Source organism: Zootoca vivipara, chromosome 5 (assembly GCF_965207765.1).
Source record: "Zootoca vivipara chromosome 5, rZooViv2.hap1.1, whole genome shotgun sequence".
In the NCBI taxonomy this organism is placed as follows: domain Eukaryota; kingdom Metazoa; phylum Chordata; class Lepidosauria; order Squamata; family Lacertidae; genus Zootoca; species Zootoca vivipara.
This window is the reverse complement of record NC_142588.1, coordinates 7,889,094-7,913,374: the sequence shown is the minus strand read 5'-3', so window position 1 is coordinate 7,913,374 and position 24,281 is coordinate 7,889,094. Positions and strand designations below refer to the sequence as shown.

Genomic DNA, 24,281 nt, shown 5'->3' with positions numbered 1-24,281 from the left:
TTGCAGATGGCTAATAATAATAATAATAATTTTATTATTTATACCCCGCCCATCTGGCTGGGTTTCCCCAGCCACTCTAGGCGGCTTCCAACAAGAGATTAAAAACACTGTATTTTTCCGTCTGTAAGACGCCCCCATGTATAAGACCCCCTCCCTATTTTTAGCGACTCAATTTTAAGAAAATGAAGGGAGATGGCCCAAAGTTGTTGAGCTTCTCCCACTACGCAGCTGTGGGCAGGAAACACTCCGTAGATCGTTTCCTGCGCGCAGCGGCATCAAGGGAAGTTGCGCTCCTGCCAACCGGCTGGCTGGCAGGTGCGCCGCTCCCCCCCCCCAAAAAATGCCGCTATCCGTGTATTGGACAACCCCACTTTTTGACATGATTTTTGAGTCGAAAAACCTCGTCTAATACATGGAAAAATATGGCACATTAAAACATCAGTCAGGGCTGCCTTCAGATGTCTGGGTCTGTATAGGCAGGGTCAGTATATTGGGACCTCTCTGGTGGGTGCCATTGCCGTTCTAAAAGAAAGAGGGAGGCGTTCATGGTGAGTTCCGGCAGCTGCTTTTTCTAGAAAAATAGCACCGGTGACATCAAACCTGGTGAACTTGTTAGTAAAAGAGAAAAGTACTTAGTATGTAAGATTGGCAATGCTAGAATTGAAAGAGGGAGTGCATCTTGATAACTCTTGCCTTTTGGAGCGTGAAGAGTGCTCTCATGGTCTCCCCCCATTCCCTCCCACCAGTGTGCCTTGTGGGGTGGGGAATAATCAATGGAAAAATGAATATTTATCATTTTCTCATGTAAGAAGAAATGGTAGTGGCAATTGCTCCTTTTAGTGGCCATGAAATGTACCGGTACCTTGTAACAATTGTTTTGGTTGGGGAACTATTTTGAGTGTCCTTATCCTCCCACTCCTGTTCATTGTAAGCTCATATAGAACATGGAGAAAGAAAATTCCTAGTTAGCTCCCCCCCAATATTTTTTTCCTTTTCCTTTTTGTTATCTGTATTTTTGGATTTTCAAACTGAGGATTTTGTGTTTTAGGACACATATTCTGAAGAGAAATAATTGCTTTCTGATAAAAAAACTACAGATTTCTGCCTGCTTATTATTATTTATTTAAAAAATCAGGTAACTGAAACTGGTAAAATTAGAAACTCAGCAAGTGTAGCTGTACTGGAAAATTTAGTTCAAAAGAAACTGCAACATCTAGAATAATCATGAAGGATATTTAATAACAAATGTAACTTTTCGTACTGTGATCCAAGTAAATGTGTAAATGCTTTGGTCAGGGGAAGGCTAGGAGAAGCCACAATTGTCTCTTCAAATAAGCCGGTGATCTCTGTTCATTACAGGCTTTATTCATCGTACAAGGTAAAGTTACGTTGTGTCTGCTGGTTCAAGGAAAATATATAGGTATAAAAGGAGAATTCCTGGATGCTAAGATGCAAGTTTAAAATCACAAAATATAAAGCAAAGCAAAGCATGGAAAATAGGCTGTTAGACCTTTAAAATGTTTCTTTCCAAGTGAGTTCTAAAATAGTCCCGTCTTCCCTCAGCATAGGAAAACCCAACATGTTAATAAATTAAAAATGGTTTACCAACAAACTCTCCAAAGGTAAGGTTCATGTGCTTTTCAATACATCAGGGAGAAAAGTTGCATAGATTGTAAAACTTGGCTTAGGAAGTGGTAAAGTTCTGAAATTATTGGTATAGGAACACAATAATGGCTTGTGAGGGCCATGTTGCTCCAGTTTAGCTTAGCTCCAGCTTAATCACATGCCGAGTTCATCCGGTAGACTGAAAGGGGAACAAAGGCTTGATTACCTAGTCCCTCCCAAGGTGAGCTGAACTTGGCAGGACAGCTTACTCTATGGTCTTAACCCCTTCTGGCATTAATTAGACTTAAGCATGTTGGTTATATGAAGCTGGTTATCCCACAGTAACGTCTGACATGCATGAACAAATAACTTCCTCTACAAAACTAAAGTTGACAGACTTTCCTGCTTAATATCTTAGCATATAACCATAGCTGCCAAGTTTTTCCTTTTCTCGCGAGGAAGCCTATTCAGCATAATGGAATTTCCCTTTAAAAAAGGGAGAACTTGGCAGCTATGCATATAACCCTTCCACCTAAGGGACCCTTGATTCTGCTTTTTCCAAAGGACACATGGGAATTAACTGACCTTGTACAGCTAACTTTAATTGCAGATAATAGTGAATTGTGTGCTTGCCTTCTTACTACTGAGTCTTTTAGACAATGAGCACCACATATCTATTTTCCTTTTGAGTTCTGTGATTGTCCCCCTCCACCAATTTTACTTTGTGATTTTGAATTTTAGATCAGGCATTGGTGGTAGGCATATTGGAACTGGTTATTTAATTTTGATTAGTGTCGCTGGTGGGAAATTATTATTATTATTATTATTATTATTATTATTATTATTATTATTAGGGTTCCAAAACAGGTAACTACAACCCACTCTCCCCCCCCAAAAAGCATGCAGAGCAGGAAAAAACAAAAGCAAAAACAAAAGTCAAGGAGGCAGTTCCTACATAAGTATACAGCAATTACATTCAGTGGGAATTTTTATTTTGTGAGAGGCTGTATATATCCAATTTACTTTATATAAATTTACTTTCCAGTGTATACTAAGTTTTAAGCAGTGCTTCTTCAAATATTCATTGTGTTTGTTTGTTTTTCTAAAATAAAGAGATATGCTCCTGTTTCTGAAAGGCTTTTGATGAACGTTGGTATATGTGTGTATTGGAAGGTTGTCTTAAAAGATTGATCAGAAAACTGACTAAAGGGACATGGGGGTTGTGAAGGATCTTTTCAGCTTGCCTCCCTTTTATTTCCTGAGAGCCCCAACAGTGTATGATTGAAAGTCTTCTCTTAGGCCTCCTTACCCTCTTAATTGCACAAGGACCTCCATGAGTAGTTGCCATTGCGCTGCTTATGTGTCATTTGGAAATAGTAGCAAGGTGTTTTAGCCTCTTGAGTCAGTTTTCCTGCAGGCTGGCTATGTGGCTATGGTGGGGAGGCACCATGAGAAATTTGGCCCTGGGGTCACTTGCCTATAGCTTCCTGGGAGCTGGTATGGCCCTGGTAACAAGAATCTTGTGGCTCCTTAAAGTTTTAAAAGCGGCTGTTGTAGCAGGATAGTTTCTGGATCAGAGATGCATCAAATGAAGTGGCTTTTGGTCTAGAAAACGTTATGCTGCAACAAATCTGTTGGTCTTTAAGGCACCACCTGGCTCTTTGTGTGTTTCTGTAGCAGATTTATCACGGCAATCTTTCTAGACTTTACCAAAGACAAGGTGTGCAGACATACAATGCTAGTGAGCTACTTTTTCTCTGGTTTATATACACTCAAAATAATTTGCACATGAAGTAGAGATCCAGAGAAAGCAATATATTTTTATAATTAACAGACTCTCGAGCCAAAATCAAATAGGGTCATTAAGTAAATAGTTGATTTACTAGATCTGTATCTTGGCCTTCCTGAAAAGATCTCATGTTGACATATGTGGGGTTATCCCACTTTATTTTTGCAGTAGTCCTTGGTTAGGCTGAGAGCAGAGCTTTTCCTAGGTCACACAGGGGGTTTCATGGTGAACAAGTATTTAACCCAGATTACCCACATGCAAAATATTTATCATGTTACAGCATGCTGGCTCTCAAGTTTGTGGGAATGTTTCATGTGTTTTCTTGATCTGGACTAGGCCTTTAGTCATTTCCGTTTCTGATTTCTTTCCCCTCATTCTGGTGTGTTTTTTTTTGTAACCTTGTTTTTTGTGATCTAAAATGAATGCTAATATTTCAACAGATACAGAGTGACTGAGTCTTAACATTGCACAGTAGTATGCCCATGAAGAGGCACTGCCAAAGTTAATTATGTCTAGAGCAAAATCTGGACGCTCTGGCTGAGCCAAGCAGGTAGGTAAAGATGCTTTGTTTGTGAAAGAAAATAATGTAAGCCAACACACACTTGATTACCAATATTGCAAAAACCACAGAATCGCTCTAGAGGTGATTTACTAAGGACAGAGTAGCCCTTTACGTATTGTTGCAGCTATATTTGTGATTTATATTTTCCCCACTGCCAAAACCACCCCTCTTCTATAGGAGTGCAATGTGGCTTTGCCAGTTTAGTAGGCCTTTAGCAAGAAGAATCCACGATTATGGATGCCATAATGATATGTATTTAAAACACAGGCAAACTATTCAGTTACATGCTTAGCAGTGGTTCTAGAACTGGTGGCTCCTCTTTTTACAGGCATTTCAATCTGGCATTTCACGAAAGTATACTACTTCATGCATGGAAGTAAAATCCAGCCTCAAGTAAATCAGGGAATGTGTGATTAGATCACTAATCCGCTTTGAGACTCCAGCGAAAGATCAGAGATTGAAGAATATCAATAGGAGAGGTAATTTTGTATGAAATAAAATTTCAGTAACATGGAATTGTCATCCTCTGAATGAAGACAGTATAAATATTTGAAGTCTTCTTCTCTGCAAGAGATGATCACTGTTTTCAAGAACAACAGTATGTCTGAACTTCTTATCAGTTGCAGAGATTCCCAGTTTCACGAGCTTTTATCTCCCAGATTCATCTCTGATGTGATGTTTTAGTTTGTGACGTTGTACATCCATTGGAGTAACACAACATTTTCCTCTTACAAATAGTATACCCAGTCATGGCTTAGCTTGCCCAGTCTGTTCTGGTGGTAAATACATCAAGGGAATATTGTGATCTGCAATGCAAAATCTGCTGTCCAGATGTTAAGTTACTGTTAGAGTGCTAGGCTTGCCTAAAAGAAAATTGTTTCATGAAGTGTCATGGTGCTGTTTTCTATACAGCCCCTGTTTAGAGCAAGAATATGTGCATTCTTGAACAGGTGCATATTAATTAAGACACTATGTGGACACAGTGGACATGTACCATCTGGCTAGAATTGATTAATTTTTTGGAGCATTTCTGATTGCATGCAAAGAAAACAGCATCTCACCATCACTTACTTTATTTGAGTTCTCTGTAGAAGATAAACATCTGAAGAAGTTATGGAGAACATGGGATAAAATGTGTCAATAATGAATCTGCTAAGTCCAATTTGAAGAATATTGATAGACTGACTGGGTGGCACTGTCAAAACAGTACGGAGCAGGTTTCCTTAAATGAATAAATAAGTAAAGGCAGAACGGAAGTCCTGGAGGACTTGGACCTTTGTATGGAAGAACAGCGAGGATGGCAAGCAGCTGAAGAATTAAAGGAATCTGTCTCTTCTGGAACCCATTTTTAGTCTCCAAAGTGAATGGCATCATGGTTTTTATTGTGGTCCAAAATAAGATTAAACATTGGACAAAGCATGTAGTGTTTTAAGCAGTGTTTCATGCTTGCCACTGTTTGGGAATGGAAGATTCTTTTATTACTCCAAGCAACATTTTGAAAATACTTAATGAGCTCTCACTTGTGCAAGGTGACTAAAGGTTATTACTACCAGAGCGATTGAATTACTGCTAATAAATATTTAAAGCCAGATAAAGCATGCTTTTTGGTTGGTCTGTAGAGCTGTGTGGTTTTATTTGCAATTTGGCGCACTTAAATTTGGAAGGTGGTGATGGGCTTTGTATAAGGGGATTGGATAAGAATAAATTTGAAGAACTTAAAAGTTTACTTGACTAACTTTTTACACGGAAGTTTTATGATTAGTTCATCTAAAAGATTGTATGACATGGGGTTGTATCCAGTGCTGCTGTTGCGCTTGTGCAACAGACTTCTACTTGTGCAACAGAAATCCCCCTCTCCTTTCCCCATGCAACCTCAAAATATGGAACAGTTTTTGGGAGCATGCAAGGTGAGGAAGGGCAAGTTCAGTTGTGTGAGCATTATATCGCTTACACAGTGTGAAATACAACCCTTAGTTTATAAATGAAGGGGGGGTGGGGACACACAGATTCTGAGATTTGTTATTTTATTCTATGTACAGGCTGCAGGAGCCTGTAATACGGTTTACTTGCAATATGAAAAATTTGGCTCCATGTCATGGGGTGGACATAGCTGAATCATAGTTTACATGCATAATAGTCCAGGTTTAAAGCTCAATGACTCCATTAAAGGATCTTGCTCAGCAGGATCTCGCTGGGTATTTTATTTTTTATTTATTCACAGCTTGATTGTAAAAACCTTAAAGTGGTTTACAAAAGATATAACAGTAAAATAAAATAAAAAGATTTACAACCCAACGTTGAAACATACGAAAGATAAAATAATAAAACAGATTAAAATTATCTTAACCGTCTTAAGCATTTGGACAGGCTTGTCTAAACAGGAATGGTTTTAGCAGGCTCTGGATTAGCTACTACCGTACCAGTCATTTTCTTGCCTATCTAAGCCCAGGTCTGATTGGCAGTAGCTTCCCAAGGCCTCATATTGGGCACGCCTTAAGCACTTGCTGCCTGTGTACCTAAGCATCAATATGTGATGCCCAGATAGTGCTTGATTAGGGGAAACCGTAGGATCTGAAAGGTTTTTGCACTCCTGTCATTGCTGTTCTTGAATGTGGTCGTGCAAAGTATTTCTAACTGGTGACCTGGGGAATCGTAAATGCTTTTCTGAAACGATAGTTTTGTTTCCTAAAAGCTCAAAGGTATTGTTAGCTTGCTTTCACTCATTTCAAATACTTGCATGCTGTTTTGTTGCATTTTGAATTCCGTTTAATCAGCCTCTGTTTCCTTAGCTATTCCAGGCTTTCTAGTTTAGTTTATTCCTTAGCTATTCCAGGCTTTCTAGTTTAGGGCGACTTCTCTGGTGATTCTGTTCCATGTGTAGCTTTGGAAATGCTGCTTGGAAAGCATGTTACTCTGTTCTACCGTGTTTCTCCTAAAATAAGACGGTCCTAAAAAATAAGCCGTGTCAGGCTTTTCATTAGTAGAATAAGTATAAGACATCCCCCGAAAATAAGCCGGGGGTGGGAGCCGCTTCGGGGAGCACAGCGCAGCGCGAAGAGCCTGGTGAGAGGCAGCTGCGGCTGCAGGTGAAGCCCGGGATCTGTGTGGGCGACTGGGGACGAGCGCCCTGAGCGCTGCGGCGGTAGTGAAGAGGCGCCCGATCAGCCCGCTTCTCAGCTGGCTGATCCCTAGTCATTCCTTACGTAACATGATCCTAACCACAGCACTTGATTGTTAAAGACAGCAACAACAACACCTCAACACAGGTGTACACATCATTGTCTGTTGCTCCTCCCTGTTTGATCTATCCCTTTTGAATTAATACATTCCAATTACTACATTCCAGTAATGAGTCTCATCCCACCAGGTTTCAGTAATGCTTATTACTGTATACCATAGCTGCCACCCTATAAATAGGATTTAATAGGTTGGTATCTGTCCGTCTTGGGAGACAGTGGAAGAGTGGGCCTTCGGGTGTGAAGTCTAAACCGTTGGAGAGTTATAGCGCCTGCTGTGGCTGTAGTGACCAATATGGGAGAGACATGTTTTGTTGCAGCTGGTGTGCCATGGGGTTTCTTATTTCTGCACTCCTTCCAGCAGTTATTTCTCATTCTGCAGTGGTTACAAGGCCTGACTGATTGTCTCCAGGCACTGTGTTCAACTGCAGGGGATTCCCACATGCCTGACTCTTGTCTCCTGGCTGTTACAGCCCACCCCCCGATCATCAATTCCTTCACCCAAGCCGGTCTCAAACCCCTCTTCTGTAGTGCCCGCTTGTCAGTACCCAACCATCACTCCTTGGTGTTCAGCCAGTCCCTGACAATCAATATTGTCCCCACTATTTTGTGTCCCTGTGATCCTCTGAAATATTGTCTCCCTCCCCTTCAGGATTTAGTTGAAAGCCCTCCTGACCAGGATTGTGAGACTCTTTGCAAACACATTATTGCCAACTGCTTGTGAGATGGAACCCATCTCTCGCCAGAACTCCTCCTTCATGGAAGGGAGACTGTGGTCCAAGAACCCAAACCTTTCCTGACCACACCATCTGTGCAGGCATTAGTTTACTTCCAGTATTTCCCATCACCCCCCTCTTCCTTAGTGATGACTTTAGGAAGGAGTGATGCAAAGACTACCTGTGCCCCATGGCTCTTCAGCTTCCTTCCCAGAGTCTCATAGTCCCTCTCGCTATACATTGGAGGCTGTGTGTGGCAGTATCAGTCGTACCCACATGAATCGGAAGGGGTCGTGGTCAGTGGGCTTCATAAGGCTTGGCAACTTCTCTGTCACATCATGAATCTTTGCACCTGGAAGACCTCCTTGGACATCCTGTTGCCTCCACCCACTGTTGTCTCTGTCCCCCTCAGTCGGGAGTCTACTACCACCTCCACATGTGTCTTCCTCCTCAGGGAATTGAACAAGATTCCCGTGCTCTGCACCTTCTGTACCCACCTCGGTGCTCTCTGCAGCTGCTGTCCTTGTTCCTCTGGCCCAGAATCAGCGTTCAAAGGGAGGGCCTGGAATTGATTGTGCCGCTCCAGTGACATGGCACAGCTCCTGACAGTCCCGCTTCCATGTGCCACATTCTTACATGTGTTTGACGCCTCTTGCATGTGGTGATCTTCCTTCTCCCTAGAGGCATCCCCCATCTTTTGCCCTCCCGCAAAAGCCTGCTCTTCTCTGTCCAGAACGTCTTCCCTGATAGCTCAAACTTTGTCAGGCAGTTTTACTTTCTCTTCCAGTGGGGAACCAGCTGGCACTTGTTGCAGGGGTAGCTGTGTGCTTCCTCAGGTAGGAAAACAAACAAACATGGGTGTTGCAGGTCACTGCAGCAGCTCTCGCTGTCCATGTCTCTTGCTCCTCCTATGTACTCCTGACACAGTACTCCAGCTAAACACCCCTGTAAACCCCTGTGTTTGCAATCTCCCAGCAGTTTGTAGAGCTGGGGGCTACTAGTTCCACCCCTAACCAGATCACTGATTTACTTCCTCTCAGCAGTAGTCCCTCCCCCTCAAGAGCATGACGCACCCAAAAGTACACAAGCAACCATCCAAACAGCTTCGATAAGCAACCAGTTTTACTCCCAAAGACACAAGCTCGGTTTGTTCTTTCTCTTCCACCAATCCCTTTCAGTTGCCCCAGTTTACTGGCCCTGTTTGCCAGCTCCCAGAGACTGAGGGCAGCTACACAGAACTGGTGTTTTATTCCTCCTGGTGGTTTTGGGAGTGCAGGAGTCCTCCTCCCATTTAGTAACTGAATCGGCTCCAGTTTTGCTCAGTAGTCCTCCAAGCTTTGATAGGATCACCTCATTAAACTGCGGGTGACTTGACAAAATGAATGGGGAGGAAACACTGAAAGCAAAGCTCCCCCATCAGAATAAGTTGGCTCATCACTAATTGACAAGTTTAGGCCATTTTGCTTCGTTCAGATTATTTTGACAACTCCAGCAAATCTCACTGGGCAGGTCGCATGTGCAGATCCCACTCGGGTGATTCTTTGCAGTCCTTTCGCACATTTTTGTGGGAATGTAAAAGGGCTGCTCAAGTCGCTGCCACTACATTGCTCTTCTACCCTTGGAGTTATAGAAACATAATGTAGTTGGCACCAATATTTTATTCATGTCAAAGTGAAGAATAGCATGACAGATCCAAGGCACAAAAAGAAGTACAGTGGAACCTCTGTTTATGAACACCTCGGTTTATGAATTTTCGGTTTACGAACGCCGCGGACCCATCTGGAACGGATTGATTCACTTTCCATTACTTTCAATGGGAAAGTTCGCTTCAGTTTATGAACGCTTCAGTTTATGAACAGACTTCCGGAACCAATTACACCCATGCTTCGGGTTAAGTATGCTTCAGGTTGAGTACTCCGCAGACCCATCTGGAGTGGATTAATCCACTTTCCATTACTTTCAATGGGAAAGTTTGCTTCAGTTTATGAACGCTTCAGTTTAAGTACTCCGCGGACCGTCTGGAACAGATTAATCCACTTTCCATTACTTTCAATGGGAAAGTTCGCTTCAGTTTATGAACGCTTCAGTTTATGAACAGACTTCCGGAACCAATTGTGTTCATAAACCAAGGTACCACTGTATTCCATTTAGTGTAGAAATCTGCTTATTGGATGCATGATAGCAGGATGATTTGGGGGGGGGGAGGGAGTTCTCATTTGTTCCAATGAAGTCCCTGATCTGGATCAGGACCATGTCAGTGAGCAGGTTGTTGAAGCCCCTCTCTGACTTCCTGTAAAGGTCTGTGACAGGTCGGCAAACTAAGGCCCGCAGGCCGGACCAGGCCCAATTACCTCCAGGATCTGGCCTGCGGACTGTCTGTGAGTCGGGGGGGGGATTCTGTTCGTTCGGGCTGCGCCATTTCCCCCCCTGTGCCATTCCGTCCTCCCCCTCTCCCTCACACGGCGGCGGCACCGCCTCCCTCCCTCCCTCCTCCTGGCTTCTCCCCACCCTGCCTAGAGGAGGAAGGAAGCTGGGTGAGCACCATTTTAAGCAGCCCCTCTCCAGAGCCAGCCCTTTCACGTCACTCATCTTCCCTCTGCCGCTGCCCTGGTGCTCCTGTGGGCCAGAGAGCGGAGCAGATGAGCTCGCTCTGCCTACCCACAAGAAGCAGCAGTGACGCCGGTGGCGGTGGCAGCCCCAGGGAAGATAAGCGCAGTGGCTGGGGGTGAGGGGTGGGAAGGAGGACTACTTGCTCCCACTCACCTCTTCTTCTAGCTCCCCCCCCCCGATGTCGCTTCTCTGGCGCGCCACAAGGTCTGAGGGACAGTGGACCGGCCCGCGGCTAAAAAATTCTGTGATCTGGGTTGTTGTTGTTGTTGTTGCTGCTGCTGTTGCTATTATTATTTTGTTATTGTTACTATTATTTCTTCTATACCACCTTCATCCAAGGATCACAGGGTGGTTTGCAATATAAAACCACAAAAATCCTTAACACAGTAACAAACAAAAATAGTTAACCCCCCCCCTACAATTTAAGAGACCATAAATTGTTTAATTAGGCAAAGAACTGGAAAAAGAGGAATGCTTTTGACTGGCACCTAAATATACACAACAAATGTGCCAGGTGAATCTCCCTGGGGAGAGAGCATCCCACAAATGGGGAGGCACTGCAGCAAAGGCCCCGCTCTTGTGTTGCTTCCCTCTGGGCCTGTGCAGGAGACACGCAAAGAAGGGTCTCAGAGGGTGATCTCGGGGTCCAGGTTGGTTCATATGAGGAGACGTGGTCTTTGAGGTATTGTGGTCCTGAGCCATTTAGGACTTTAGAGGTCGAAACCAGCCCTTTGAATTGGGCCTGGGAACATAATTGGCAGCCAGGGCAGTCGGGCCAAATCTCAAATTGTCTTGCCCCGGTGAGCAAGCTGGCGGCTGAATTCTGGTAACCTAGAGGTTACCAGAGCATGGACGACAGAAGTTAGGCTATCCCTGCTGTATTTGGTGTGAATGGTGGCACATCTAGTTTGACTCCTGAGCATTGCTTTCACTGCCACCACCGAAGTTCCTGCAATACTTTCACTCTTTGGTGGCAGAGAGATTTGTGTCCTGTTGCTGAAATATCAGGCTGAGTTCTGTCTCCCACTTACCTGGGAGTATGCCCTAATGGATTGAGTAAGACTTATATTTCTTAGTTGATATGGTTAGGAGTGCACTGTTACAATGTAGGGAAACGAAACAAAGAAAATGGGAAGGGAGAACTGAGTGCCTACTTTATGGAATGAGCAGAGAGAAAGTGGTAATATCAAAGGCTCAGAGAGGTCTGTGTTGGTTCAGAGAATAAAGGATGTGTGGGCACCACAGCATGCCTTCTCTGATATCCCCTGTTGCCATCTGTTTTCATTTTTTAGCAGGATGTGAAAAAATACTGGACCTCCTCTCTAGCACAGATTACCCACATTTGTATTTCGCTCTGCGTTCAGTCTTCCTGAATTCTCCCAAGGATGTTCAGCAAAAAAAAAAAACACCTATTTATTTGTGTGCTTTTGCTAACGGCAGATTCAATTTGTCCACCAAAATTGTAGGAAGGTTGATCTCTGCTTTGGTGGATTAATTTTATTCTAGCAGAGAGAAACCCAAATGTTAGCCTCATTAATGGTTGACCTAGCAAGATGTTGGTTCCAACTCTGCAGATGGAACAAAAAATTTGCTTGCATCACTTTTTATATTAATGATGCTCTTGGCAGAAATGGATCATTTGTTGCCTTATTGGTTGCAGCTCTTAACAACTGAAGAGGAAGGGAATTCATATTAGTTGACAATAAAATCTTACAGTCAGTTTGAGACATTTTTTGCTGTAGGCAATGTGGGGTTGAGGGGGAAAGAGAGGTGGGGAGAAACTTGAGAAAGAGAAAATTGTAGGAAGGACTCTACCGTTTAAAAACAGGGACACTGATTTTGTTTCTTATGGAAACTCTTTCAATAAAAAAAGTTTAAAAAAATAAAAGGGCAGAAGCCTGTTAGAAGTTTAAAACAAAAGTACCAACAACAACAACCCAGAAGGAGCAAAAACTATTTCAAAAATATTTTGACATAGAATATCAGTAATGTGTTCTTGTTGACATATTGACAGATGATGCATAGCTTTTTCTACCATTGTGAATTTACTAACCTTGTATTGTTAACAACCACGCCATTACTTTTTTTAAAAAAATTATTTTTTAATTTTTTAAAACAAGTCATTATAATCAACTTTGAACAAAATTAAAGATTTAAAATGACTTTGTGCACAATGTTATAAAATTATCATAATTAGAATTAATTATACATTACTGTCACGTTGGCTCATTAAATGTTTTCAATCCATTCCTCACTGGTTCATTAAATTTCAAATCAGTATATCCTGTCCATAAGCATTTTCGTGATGATGATGATGGAATTAAAATGTTTTGGTTTTCATCAGGTTTTTTTTTAAAAGGAAGCCAAACTATGTCAAAGGTATCTTTTTTGGAAATGCCTTTAATTGCCCATCGATGATATTGTTGACTCAAGCCTCAATTTGTGTATGGGAAGCTTTCTTCCATTGTTGGGCAATAACTAGCCTAGCTGCTGAGAACAAGAAGAAAATTATTTAGATTTGAGAGTAGAGTTTGGAGTCTGGTCTAAGGATCTTGTTTTTATTTGAATTTTGTATTTTATGTTTTTATATTGTGATTTTATCTTGTGAACCACCCTGAGACCTGTGGGTAGCAAATGGTACACAAAATTTAATTATCATCATCATGGCCATCCAGAAAGTTATATTTTCCTGCTGCCTCATCAGACTTGTGCTGCCAGAATTTGTACCTCTCAAACACAGGGCTCCCTCGGCCAGTAAAGTGAGATGAGCGCCGCAACCCCAGAGTCGTCTATGACTGGACTTAACTGTCAGGGGTCCTTTACCTTTTTTTTATAGGTCAGTTTAAAGTTTGCCACACGTTTTGATAGGTATGATCTAAAGGGGAGGAAAATGAGCAGTAGTTTCAAACGAAACCCACAACCTTGGTCTTGACAGTGAAGCTGAGCTTATCTTGCACCTCATGAAAACCCTCCTGGGTGACGAAGGGATCATACATGAGAGGAGTGTTAATCACATCCCACAACAAAACACAGTCACTGAGATAAAGTTTAGAGGTATCATTTAAAATAAAAAGGATGACATGCCTTACCTGGTTAGCAATAAAATATGGCTCAAGGTTTGCGATGCTTGAGCCTCCTTCCACTGTGGGGAGGGATGGGAGTTTGGCATTTATTCTGGGTCTTTTGCAGGAAAAAAAAAATGATGTATTTATTTTTTTCTGCCACTTTCATATCTCGTTCAGTGAGATCCAAAGTTGGAGTGATTGGAATAGAAAAAAAAGCAGTTTTGGTAGGATCACCATTTTTACCATTGCTAATCTGTCTAGGAGAGTAAAATGGGTTTTGCTCTTTTTTTCTTTCTTTTTTCAAATTTTGACGACTTGTCTGCCATACAGGGGAATAGGTTCTGTGAACGGAATCTGTTAAGGTTTCTTGTTATATTTATTCCCCAATATATAAGCTTTGTGTGATAGAGTCTTAATGCCTTTGAGTTCTGTGAATGCGTTTTGGATTCACCTGCAGGCTTGATAATGTTGCATAGGTGTTCAGCTTTTGAACTACTGCTGCTTCCGTGTTCAAAGGTTTAGGTATCATAACCATTAAATTGTCAGCAGATAGGCCAATTCCCTTGATGTCTGGCGTTGCTCTGAGGAATATAAGTAATGGTTCTAAAGCTAGGATGAACAAAAAGGGAAAGAATGGACAGCATTGCTTTGTCCCTTGTCAAATCCTCTCTGGGGATGAATTTATATTGTTCATTCTTACTGTAGCCAAAACTTCGGAATTTATTTGTTTCAAAACGTGTATGAATTTTGGGGCAAATTGCATTTTAGATAGGACATCCAGCAATAAGCCCCCTTCCAGGCAGTCAGAGGCCTTGAGGAAATCCTAAGCTCTTGACTACTAGTGGGGAGGTTATCTGTTTAGTCCGTTCAATTTTGCAATTTTGTTTAAATGTTTTCTTACTGGTTCAGTGATGTTTCAACAGGGGACAAAACCAGCTTCGTTAGTTTGTGTGAAAATACCTTAATTTTGTTGACAAGCACTGACGTAAATGGTTTATCATCCTGATTAATCAGAGAGATTGGCTGAAAAGTTTCTACCTTCTGGTGATCTTTGAATGGTTTGGCGACAACTACAATCTTAGAGTGGTCGTTATATAGGCAGATCATGTATGATAAAATGTTTCCTTGATTTTCTTTATTGAAAAAACAACAACCCAGAAGTGATGGCATAGGTAAACTTTCTTTTAAAAATTATTTGGGGGTTGCAAGGTATGCAATTTAGAATAAAAGGAGGCAAATTCTGAGGAGTAATTTGTATGTGTCTTGTGGGGTTTTTTGTCTTTATCTTTTAAAAAGTTCCTCCAGGTGGCGCCCTCGTACATTAAAGTTGAAGTCCCCCCCCCCCTAGCTTCTCCCTCAGCAAATTCATTGTGTTTGCATTACACCTTTTGAATAAAGCCAGGTTGTTTCAGGGTTTTTGTTTTGCCATTCATTGTCCCTTTAATAAAAAAAAAATCTCTAACATTATTGTCTTTCAGTATCGAGTGGATTTTAAAGTTCATTCCTTTTGTCAAAAGGTGCTGTCAATTGATGTTGAAACCAACTACCGTGTCTCCCACATTTTAAGATACCGTCATATTTATTTTACTCAAGAAAATAAGCCTATGGCTTATTTTCGGTGGGGTGTCTTTTTTTTTTTAATTAAGCAATCTACATTTTGACCTTTGGAGCTGGGTGCGCGTCATACTTTTTCGCCGGCAAGCGTGGTCAGAGCCAGGAGCTGCAGCAGGATGAGGACGGCGCTGCTACGCGCTCTGTCGGGGCTGCAGCAGCCGCCGCTTTCGGGCGCCTGCTTCCTCCTGCCGCGGCCAGCAGCAGCACCGCCCTCGTCCTCTCGCTGCTGCCGCTGCCCAGCTGGGCAGTGGCCTCGCCTCCGCCTGGCCCAGCTGCAGCAGCCGGTTCCGGGCGTCTGCCTCCTCCTCCCGAAAAGAGGCAGACGTCCTCCTCCTCCTCCTGCGGCCAGCGTGCTGGGTCCCGCTGGCTGGCTGGGCGCTCACGGTCTCACTCAGCGCAGAGTGGAGGTATGGCTTATTTTCAGGGGGTGCCTTCTATTTAACAAATACTTTAAAAGCCTGCTACGGCTTACTTTATGATTACGCCTTAAAAAGGGGGAAACACGGTAGCACTGAGGACTTTGCTTTCTATAGGGGATTTGTGTATTTCTTGTAAAAAGGCAATTTGTGGTTTCATTGCGCGCGCACACACACACACACACACACGTATATTCTGGGTGTTTCTTCTTTATCAGATCACTAATCCTTCTCATGTTTAGTGTTACAGCCTTTAGTGAACCCATTTCCAAAAGTTAAAGCTTTCTGTTTTGGGCTATTAACAGTTAGTAAATTATATAATAAACAATATAAACACAGACCCATTTTCCAACTGATATATTTGGTCTGGTGGTTGTTTTCATATATGTTGGAAGCCACCTAGAGTGGGTGGGGCAACCCAGTCAGATGGGCGGGGTACAAAGATGATGATGATTATTATTATTATTATTGTTATTAGGCAGACCTCTGTCCCTGCCAACTGTAGCAGGGGAAAATCAGTAAAGCTACTTACGCAGTGTTGAAAATTTCCCTTCTCTGTGTTATTTGCCGTTTCTTAAAAATCACACTGCAAGGACCTCCAGGGGAGAGAGGGAAATACGATGTGGCATCAACTTGCAAACTGCAGAACAAGCCTATATAATGTTCTTACCAATTTCCCCATAAATCTGCAGTACTCCATGGATAAAAAGAATGTTAATTGCAATGGCTAGTTAATTGGTTTATCAAAAGTTAAGTTTAAAAAACAACAATGCCTTCTTGCCAACAGAAAGCTGCGTTGAAAGAACTGTCTTAGAATGCGAATGCTATTGCATTAGTTTCATTGAGCTGTCCGGAAGAGAGTATAATTGACATCGCTTATTATTATTACCGTTAAGCTTCTTAATGTCGTACGCTCCTTCCCAACCAAAGTCCCTGAAAAAGCTTTACTGGCAGTGCCTTCTAATTACCAGACAATAAAAGTTGGTGAGGAAGGGGTTTTCCAACTAATCCTGTCCTTGTGGTTGTCCTTGAGCTAAATGGGAGCCCCGAGAAGCAAGGTTGCCGAGTTTGCTTCTGACTACCTTTTACAGTTCGGAGATTCATCTTTCTCTCTTCCAGTAAAGCAGGATTGATAGTTCAGCTGTCTGTCGCCTCTCCATTCCAGCTTTCTGTGTTTGAGAAAAGAGAATTGAGCAACTAGATTGTTTTGAAATGAGGGCAGGAGAGCTTTTGTTGGCCCTACTAAAACACATTGGTGAGAGATCAGTCCACTGAAAACCCTTTCCTGTGAAATAAGGCGAGCAGGAACAATCGGCATGTGTCTTTGATGCTGAGAAGAGTGATTCATCAGAGCTGGAGTTCCGAAAAATGCTGGATGTAACTGCTGAGGTGAAATGCTGATCAGGGAGATTTTTAATCTCTCTTGGTCTTGATGCTTTATGTAAGAGGGTAACATGTGACCTCAAGCTCTGTGGTGGCATTACTTTTCCTTCTTTCTGCTGCCCGTAACCGGCAAATTTTCAATACTGCAGACGCATCTAGCAGGGATTCTAAAAAAATATTCCTTTTAAAATAAGGCACTGCCAGGTTCAATTTGTATGATAACCGCTAATCCTAAATGCATTCGCGCTTACATGTTTCTTTTGCTGTCTGGATGTACAGCCACTTAACCAGTGGACACAAAATAGAGATTGATGTAGCTGTCAGTTCTCCAGGGACAAGTCCTCCACAAGTCATGAAAGTGTTTTTGGACTTGGAGCAGCATCTTAAGAGGTAACGGTAAAATTTTGTTTGTTGAATTATAAGCTCTTGTTACGGTTTTCTAAAAAGCAAGCCCTGTCTGGAAGCGCAATTGCTTTCTCTGTATAAAACAATGCAGTGGTTTCTCGAACTTTTTTTTCTTCTCGGCCACACTTTCAGAATAAAAATTTGCTTGCACCACACCATTTTTTTTATTGCTAAGAAATACATTGGAAAACAAAAAGAAACAACTCCTAGCAGTGCTTGGTTTTGAAAGGATATCTATCCATATTCTGTAAGTTTAAAAAATATTTTGATGCTACGCTCCACTGAAATGTTTAAATGTTTGTTTGGTTGTCCTGGAATCTTTGTATCATTCCTGCTACACCCTTTGAGAACCACTGAGATAAGAGCTGCTTAGCTCAAAAATGCAATTATTATTATTTTTAACAGAACGGTAGATGTATTGACTTAGCTGAATAAATTCTGTGTTATTTATAGCTGTGTATTATCATTAAAACCAGTACTTTTGCTCTCTTCTGAGGAAATCAGGCTGAATCTAATAGACTCCACTTCCAAAGCCCAGCCCTGTTTGCGAATGGGCTTGTGCTGGTCACTAGCCCCGTTGCTGAATTTTATCTTTTCGTTAGGCATAAGGCAATCATTCTTAACTTTTTGCATCGTGAACCCCTTTGATGATGAGAGCTATGGACCCCCTCCCCAGAAGAATGCACCTAGAATCATAGAATTGTAGAGTTGGAAGGGAACCCAAAGGTCATGTAGTTCAACCCCCTGAAATGCAGGAATCTCAGCTAAAGCATTCATGGCAGATGGCACACATACAGACATACAATATTTTGGGGACAAATTATTTTATTGCACTGGCATAAGGAGACACAAACTACCCTCAATTTTTGGCACAGTGCACCTGCAGTTTCTATCTTTGCAGCTTTCAGTGACCCCCATCTTATATTTGTGCAGCTGGTTTCTCCTGTCTTAAGTGCAGAAACTTACATTGGTTCCTGTTGGAATTCATTCTGTTAGCTTGCGCCCAGTTCTCCAGACTGTTACGGTCATCTTGAATCCTGATTCAGTCTTCTGTGGTATTAACTACCGTCCCAAGTCTGCATATTTGATGAGCATCCCTTCAGTTACTTCCAAGCCATTTATAAAGACGTTGAACAACAACAGGGCCAGAACAGAACCCTGTGGCTCCCTACTTGTCACTTTTCCCAGCATGATAAGGAACCATTAGTGAGCACTCTTTGGGTTCGGTCAACCAGCAACAAATCCACCTAACAAGCTACCTTGTCTAGCCCATATTTTACCAGCTTCCTCGCAAAAATGTCAGTTGGGGGGGTTAGCAAAAGCCTTGTTCAAATCAAAATACACTATTGTCCACGGCATTCCCCTAATCCACCAAGCTTGTAACTCTGGCATGACTTGTTGAGAAACTCGTGCTGGGTCTTAGTAATCACAGCATCCTTTTCTAAGTGCTCGCCAGACAGGCTGTTTAATTATTTGTTCTAGGACCGTTACTCTTTTCCTATCTTGGGCTACAACTCCCTCCTTGCATCAGTTATTCTGTTATCACAAGGTTGAGCACTGCTTTCCTTTTAGGTGAAGGCAGAGGTAAAGTTGGTGTTGAGCAGTTCCACCTTCTCTCTTGTCATCCAACAGCATTTCTCTGTCTTCACGCAGGGACCCACTACTTCCATGTTCGTCCTTTTGGTTTGAGCATAGCCGGGGGGGGGGGGAACCTTTATTATTTTTAACCTCTCTTGCAAACAAGATCTCATTCTGAGCTTTAGCCTACAACTGTTGGCTACTCTTACTTCATGATTTCCCCTTTCTTCCATTTCTTATACATGCCCTTCTTAAATCTCAGCTCCCCTTCAGTAGGGTGTCACCTACCACCAACAGACATCTCTCCCTCCTTTGGGGAGTGGCAGGAATCATTCTGTACACTGCCCCTTCCACAGCCACCTGGGTATATTTTGAGGTCCGCTCTTGCTCCTCTGACCCAGAAGCAGTGTCCAAGGTCAATTTTGCAGCTCCGGTCACACAACATGACTCCTGACAGTCCTGTTTCTGTGTGTCATATTCCCCCAGAAGTTCCTCTCCTGCACTGGGCGACCTTCCTCCTCCCTAGAGGCACCCCACCCCCATGTCACTGTTTCTGCTCTATCAAGAAATTCCGCATTTTGCCTGATAATTCAAAGTGTCAATAGGTTGGCCTCAAGTCGGTGGACCTTCTCTTCCTGCAAGGCAACCAGCTTGCACTTGCTGTAGGTGTAATTTCTCACATTCTCAGGTGCAGGGAGGCAAGCATGGCGCAGGTGTTGATGCAGCTCCCTTGCTGTCCATGTTGCCTGATCCTGTGTACAAACTGTCGGCTTGCATTTCTTAGTGCAGAAAGTATTGATCTGATGTGTAGAGATCTTTCCTATTCTAATTAATTCAAGAAGGTCCTGGATACTTCTCTGTGTGAAAGAAACAAGCAGAAGGTTCATGATGTTTCGGTTATTCCTTCAGAGAAGCCGAGCACAGCTGGCTTAAACTGGTTCTCTTATCTTTTTCTGCCAAGGGCATGCTGACTATAAAAGTAAGGCCAGAAGGAGCCTAGGTTTCACTTTCTCTTTCTATCTCTTGTCCTTCTGGTGTGGTGTTCTGCACATAGTATGCTTTAGTGTTAAGGTTTAGATTAGACCAAGCGTCCTCAACCTCGGCCCACCAGATGTTTTTGACCTACAGCTCCCATGATCCCTAGCTAGCAGGACTTATAAGTTATTGTAAGTTTAAGTTAAGTCTGCTGCCAACTGGATTTCTTATGGGCAATGCCAGTCCTGAATGTATTGGATTTGTGACCATTATGTTCATTTGCCTTCAGTAGCAGTAAAGCTCTGCTGGATAAAATACAAATACAATTGGTCTACAGTGGTGCCCCACTTAACGAATGCCCTGCTTAACGAAATTTCCGCTGAACGAAATGATTTTTCAAGCGGAGGTTGCCTCGCTAGACAAATTCATTTTATGAAAAATTCGTCTAGCGAATCGCGGTTTCCCATAGGAATGCATTGAAATTCAATTAATGCGTTCCTATGGGCAAAAAAAATCCCCCCCCCAAAATCAATGCATTCCTATGGGATTCGCTAGACGAATTTTTCGTTATAAGAAAAGACCCGTGGAACGGATTAAATTCGTCTAGCGAGGCACCACTGTACGCAGATAGAAGCACTCATCTGTTTAAGGATGTGGTGGTCAGCCAGTTCTAGATGATGTTACTTTCAGAAGAATAATTCACAGTTTAGTGGTGCTCATGGATGTGGCCAAACTAAGCTGGCACGAGGTCACAGTTTAGAAAGGTGTGCAGGTCCAACCGCTTCAGGGTAGAGAGAGCCTGGCTCTCCACACCCTAATAGCATTCAGGTTTGAGTTCGGTTTTGTACATGGGGCTACCATTTGAAGACTTGATAAGTGCAGTTAAGTCCAAAGTGCTGCTTCTAGATTACAAGCAGGGACCAGACACTGGAACATTGCTTACTACTACTAACCACTACTAATTTTATTATTTATACCCCACCCATCTGGCTGGGTTTCCCCAGCCATTCTGGGCAGCTTACAGCAATGCTGCAACACTGGGTTAGCATGAGACTCCTAATATCTGAGTCACAGGTTCAAGCTCCATGTTGTGCAAAAGATGCCTGCATTGCAGGAGGTTGCATCCGATGACCCTTGTGGTCTACAGTTCTACTGGCTGGTGGTGCGATCCCAAACATACCTCAGTGTGCTTGTTTGTATCTTTTTAAAGCCCTGTACAGTTTGCGGCACCTTTTAGATAACGTTGGGATGTCTGTCTTCCGAAGTCCTTTGTACACGATGTAGAGATCCCTTTATTTCTGAGATCCTGTGAGAAGCTGTAGCCTGATTGGGAATCGGGCACCATCTGGTGGCCAATAGTCAACATTTCAAGCTTAAATAAACAAAGAGGAAACTTCCATCTTGACTCCTCCCCGCACACCTTGAGCCAGTTTTTTTTATCTTTGCCTCACAGAAAGCAGTTGTTTTTCCAGAGATTCCTGGCTTCTCCTCTTCAACTTTCAGGCCTGCGGTTCTCCTTGTTTTCTTATTTCGCCTCCTTTTGTCTGTGTTGCATCCGTTTATAACCATTTAGAAAAATGTCTGTCTCTCACATCTTTTCCCTTTAGCCCTTCCCCATTCTGGGCCTTTGTTCCTCTATATCCCCCCCCCCATGCATAGTTTGGAGCCCCTTCTTGTCTCCTCTCTGCCTTCCCCCCCTTTATTCTTCCTCTTCCTTCCATTTGAGCTCCCCCCACAAACACTTCCTTAATGCTGTATTTGCCTCTTCAAATGCTGCATTTTTCCCTGCCTGCTCTGCAGCATTCAATTATGTTTTAACATACGGAAAGCTCTTATAAAGTCTACTTCCACCCTTAAGCAGCAGCTAATAGCAGCCAAACTTCCAAGCCTTGCAAACCAGGGCTTTGAACTTAGGGAGAGGAGAGTCTTCATATGATGAGATGTCACCCTCCCTCCTATTAAGCAAAATTCTTAATGATAGGTCTAAGGGCCAGTTCAGGTGTCCCTCTGACTTCTCCCCTACCATATATTGACCTCTTCACTATAGGGGATGATTTACAAGGAAGGTCCTCGGGTGGCTTAACCCCTGCATTGCTGGATGAGTGCTCTCAGTGAAGGGAGATAGCTGAACCAGATCTGGTCTGATGAAGAAAGGAACTAATAAGGCAGCCTTCAGATCAGTATCAAGGCAACTCTTCTTCCACAGAATTTGTCGTACTTTCCCCATCTCCTCCAGGGTATGTCATACAGGAAGCTCAGACTGGCATCCTCACGTCTCCCAAAGCAACCTAGGTTGAGAGCACTGCTTATTTGGCTCCCGATACTCGGCCAGATCTATTACGCTGCCTCAAGGAGGCTCTACTAGTGTAGCAGGAGAGGTGGCTTATGCCCGCAGCATCTCCGAAGCTCCTAGGCACTCTTGCACCTCTGCAAATTACACCCAGCACTAGACAAGAACAAGCTCCCTCTCAGACGAAATATCAAATATTTCAAGTATCAGATATTCCCACAAAGGTCCTCAGTCCCAGTCCAGAGGCTCTGCTTCCCCTGAGCTTCAGGATAGGGGAACTCAGCCCCAACCCATGAGTTCTACTTCCTCCAAAGACCTTGACTCTGACCATCAACCTTACAGTGACTGTGATGATGAGTGGGGTGATGAATCAGAAGTCAGAGTTATATAGAGTGTTTAAAGACTCGTTACTTTGCAGAACGCAGCAGTAGCAGAGGAAGAGACTGTTCCTGAGTGGCGGGGGGCTGGTAGAATTCCCTCCATCCGCTTCCCCGCTGCTCCCAAGGACCAGGAGGGGTTGGAAGAGGCAACTTTCATGTAGGAAAGGTTGCAGGCTGCTTGTGCGCATGTTGTCAGGTATGGCCATGCTGTCAGGTATGGCCATGCTCAGAGTGCAAGCCTTGGGAGGGGATGCCAGCTACTTAGTTACCAGAAGCATGTGTTTTGTGTGTTTGCTGCATCTTAGCTGGCTTGTCAGTAAAGAATTAAACCACCAGCTGTTTGTGGGCTGAGTATGACATTCAGTAGTGCAGCACTCTTGCATCCTCCATAGAGATAGAGTGATTCTTCATAGCAGTCCATCTTTCCTACCGAAGATACTCTCCCAATTCCACTGCCATCAAGAAGAGCTCATTCTTCCATACTTCTGCCCATCTCCAGTTCACGCCTCCAAAAAGGCATGGTACTCCCTGGGCATGTGCCATTAAAATCTGCCTTCATCCCACAAAACCACTTTGTCAGACCACATCATTCTTTGTCTCCTTCCACCATCCAAATGCCTCATCTGATTTACTTATGTCTGGCTCTCATTAAACGCCATGCAACTATCTTGGCCAGCCGCCTGTTGATGGAGATGGTCGGCCCAACATCACTCCTCCCCTGGAAGTCACCATTCTAGACCATCCTTCTTCACTTATAGTCAACATCGTATCTTTTGAGTTGTAGTTGATAATTTGCACGTGCGCATCTTAAATCGTCCTGCATCTTCTGCCTCGGTCTTATTACTTCAGGAACAGGCAAGTTGTTGAAACTTGGAGGGTATTTTAAAAATTAATTGTAGTTTGAATAGAAAGGACTACAGTGGAATTTGTTTAATGTGTGCACATGCAAGCACACATAAAAATTACGAAGTCAGGAATGGGAAAAGGGAAGGGATAGTTAATTACATAACTGTATCACATGCTTTGGTTATTGTATTGTAGTACATTCTCTATGTGGTTGCCTTTTGCTTGCCATGTGTTTCAGAACCCTATAAATGTTTCAGTTGTGCCCTATATGGTTTGGGTCTGAAGGACTGTCTGCACACACCTTTTGAAATGTTCTGGTCATTCTCCGTTCCACATATTGTATGTGCTGTAATGTGTGGGACAGGGTCTTCTCAAAGGTGGCACCCAAGCACCTGGTCTTCTGAAAAATTGTTAAAACAGTTTTATTTAAACATGCCTTTGATGCTGTCCGATCATAGAACTATAGAGTTAGATGGGACCACGAGGGTCGTCTAGTCCAACCCCCTGCAATGCAGGGATCTTTTTGATCCTCAGGCTTGTTTTATGATTTTCCTGTTTTTGTAAGTTCGTTGTTTGTCTGTGAACTGCTTGGAGGCAGGGGGCAAAAACAGACACACATATTTATATATACAACTTCTTCAGCTACAACCACAACTTCTTTACTGAAGGCGGATGTAGATCAAACAGATTTATGACCTGGTTTCAATTGTTTTATCCATGCAATTTTTAAGAGACATTTCAGACATCTCCTCATTTCCTTGATAAGGATTTTAGTGTTATTTGGTATATTCCTAGCGTTGCAGACAGGGCT

The 24,281-nt window shown here is 42.9% G+C and overlaps 1 protein-coding gene across 2 annotated transcripts in view; it reads left to right on the top strand.

Moving 5' to 3' along the window:
• Window positions 1-24,281, top strand: part of TSC22D1 (TSC22 domain family member 1) — a 45,781-nt gene that overhangs the window by 13,061 nt on the left and 8,439 nt on the right. The gene's annotated exons all lie outside the window — the stretch shown is intronic.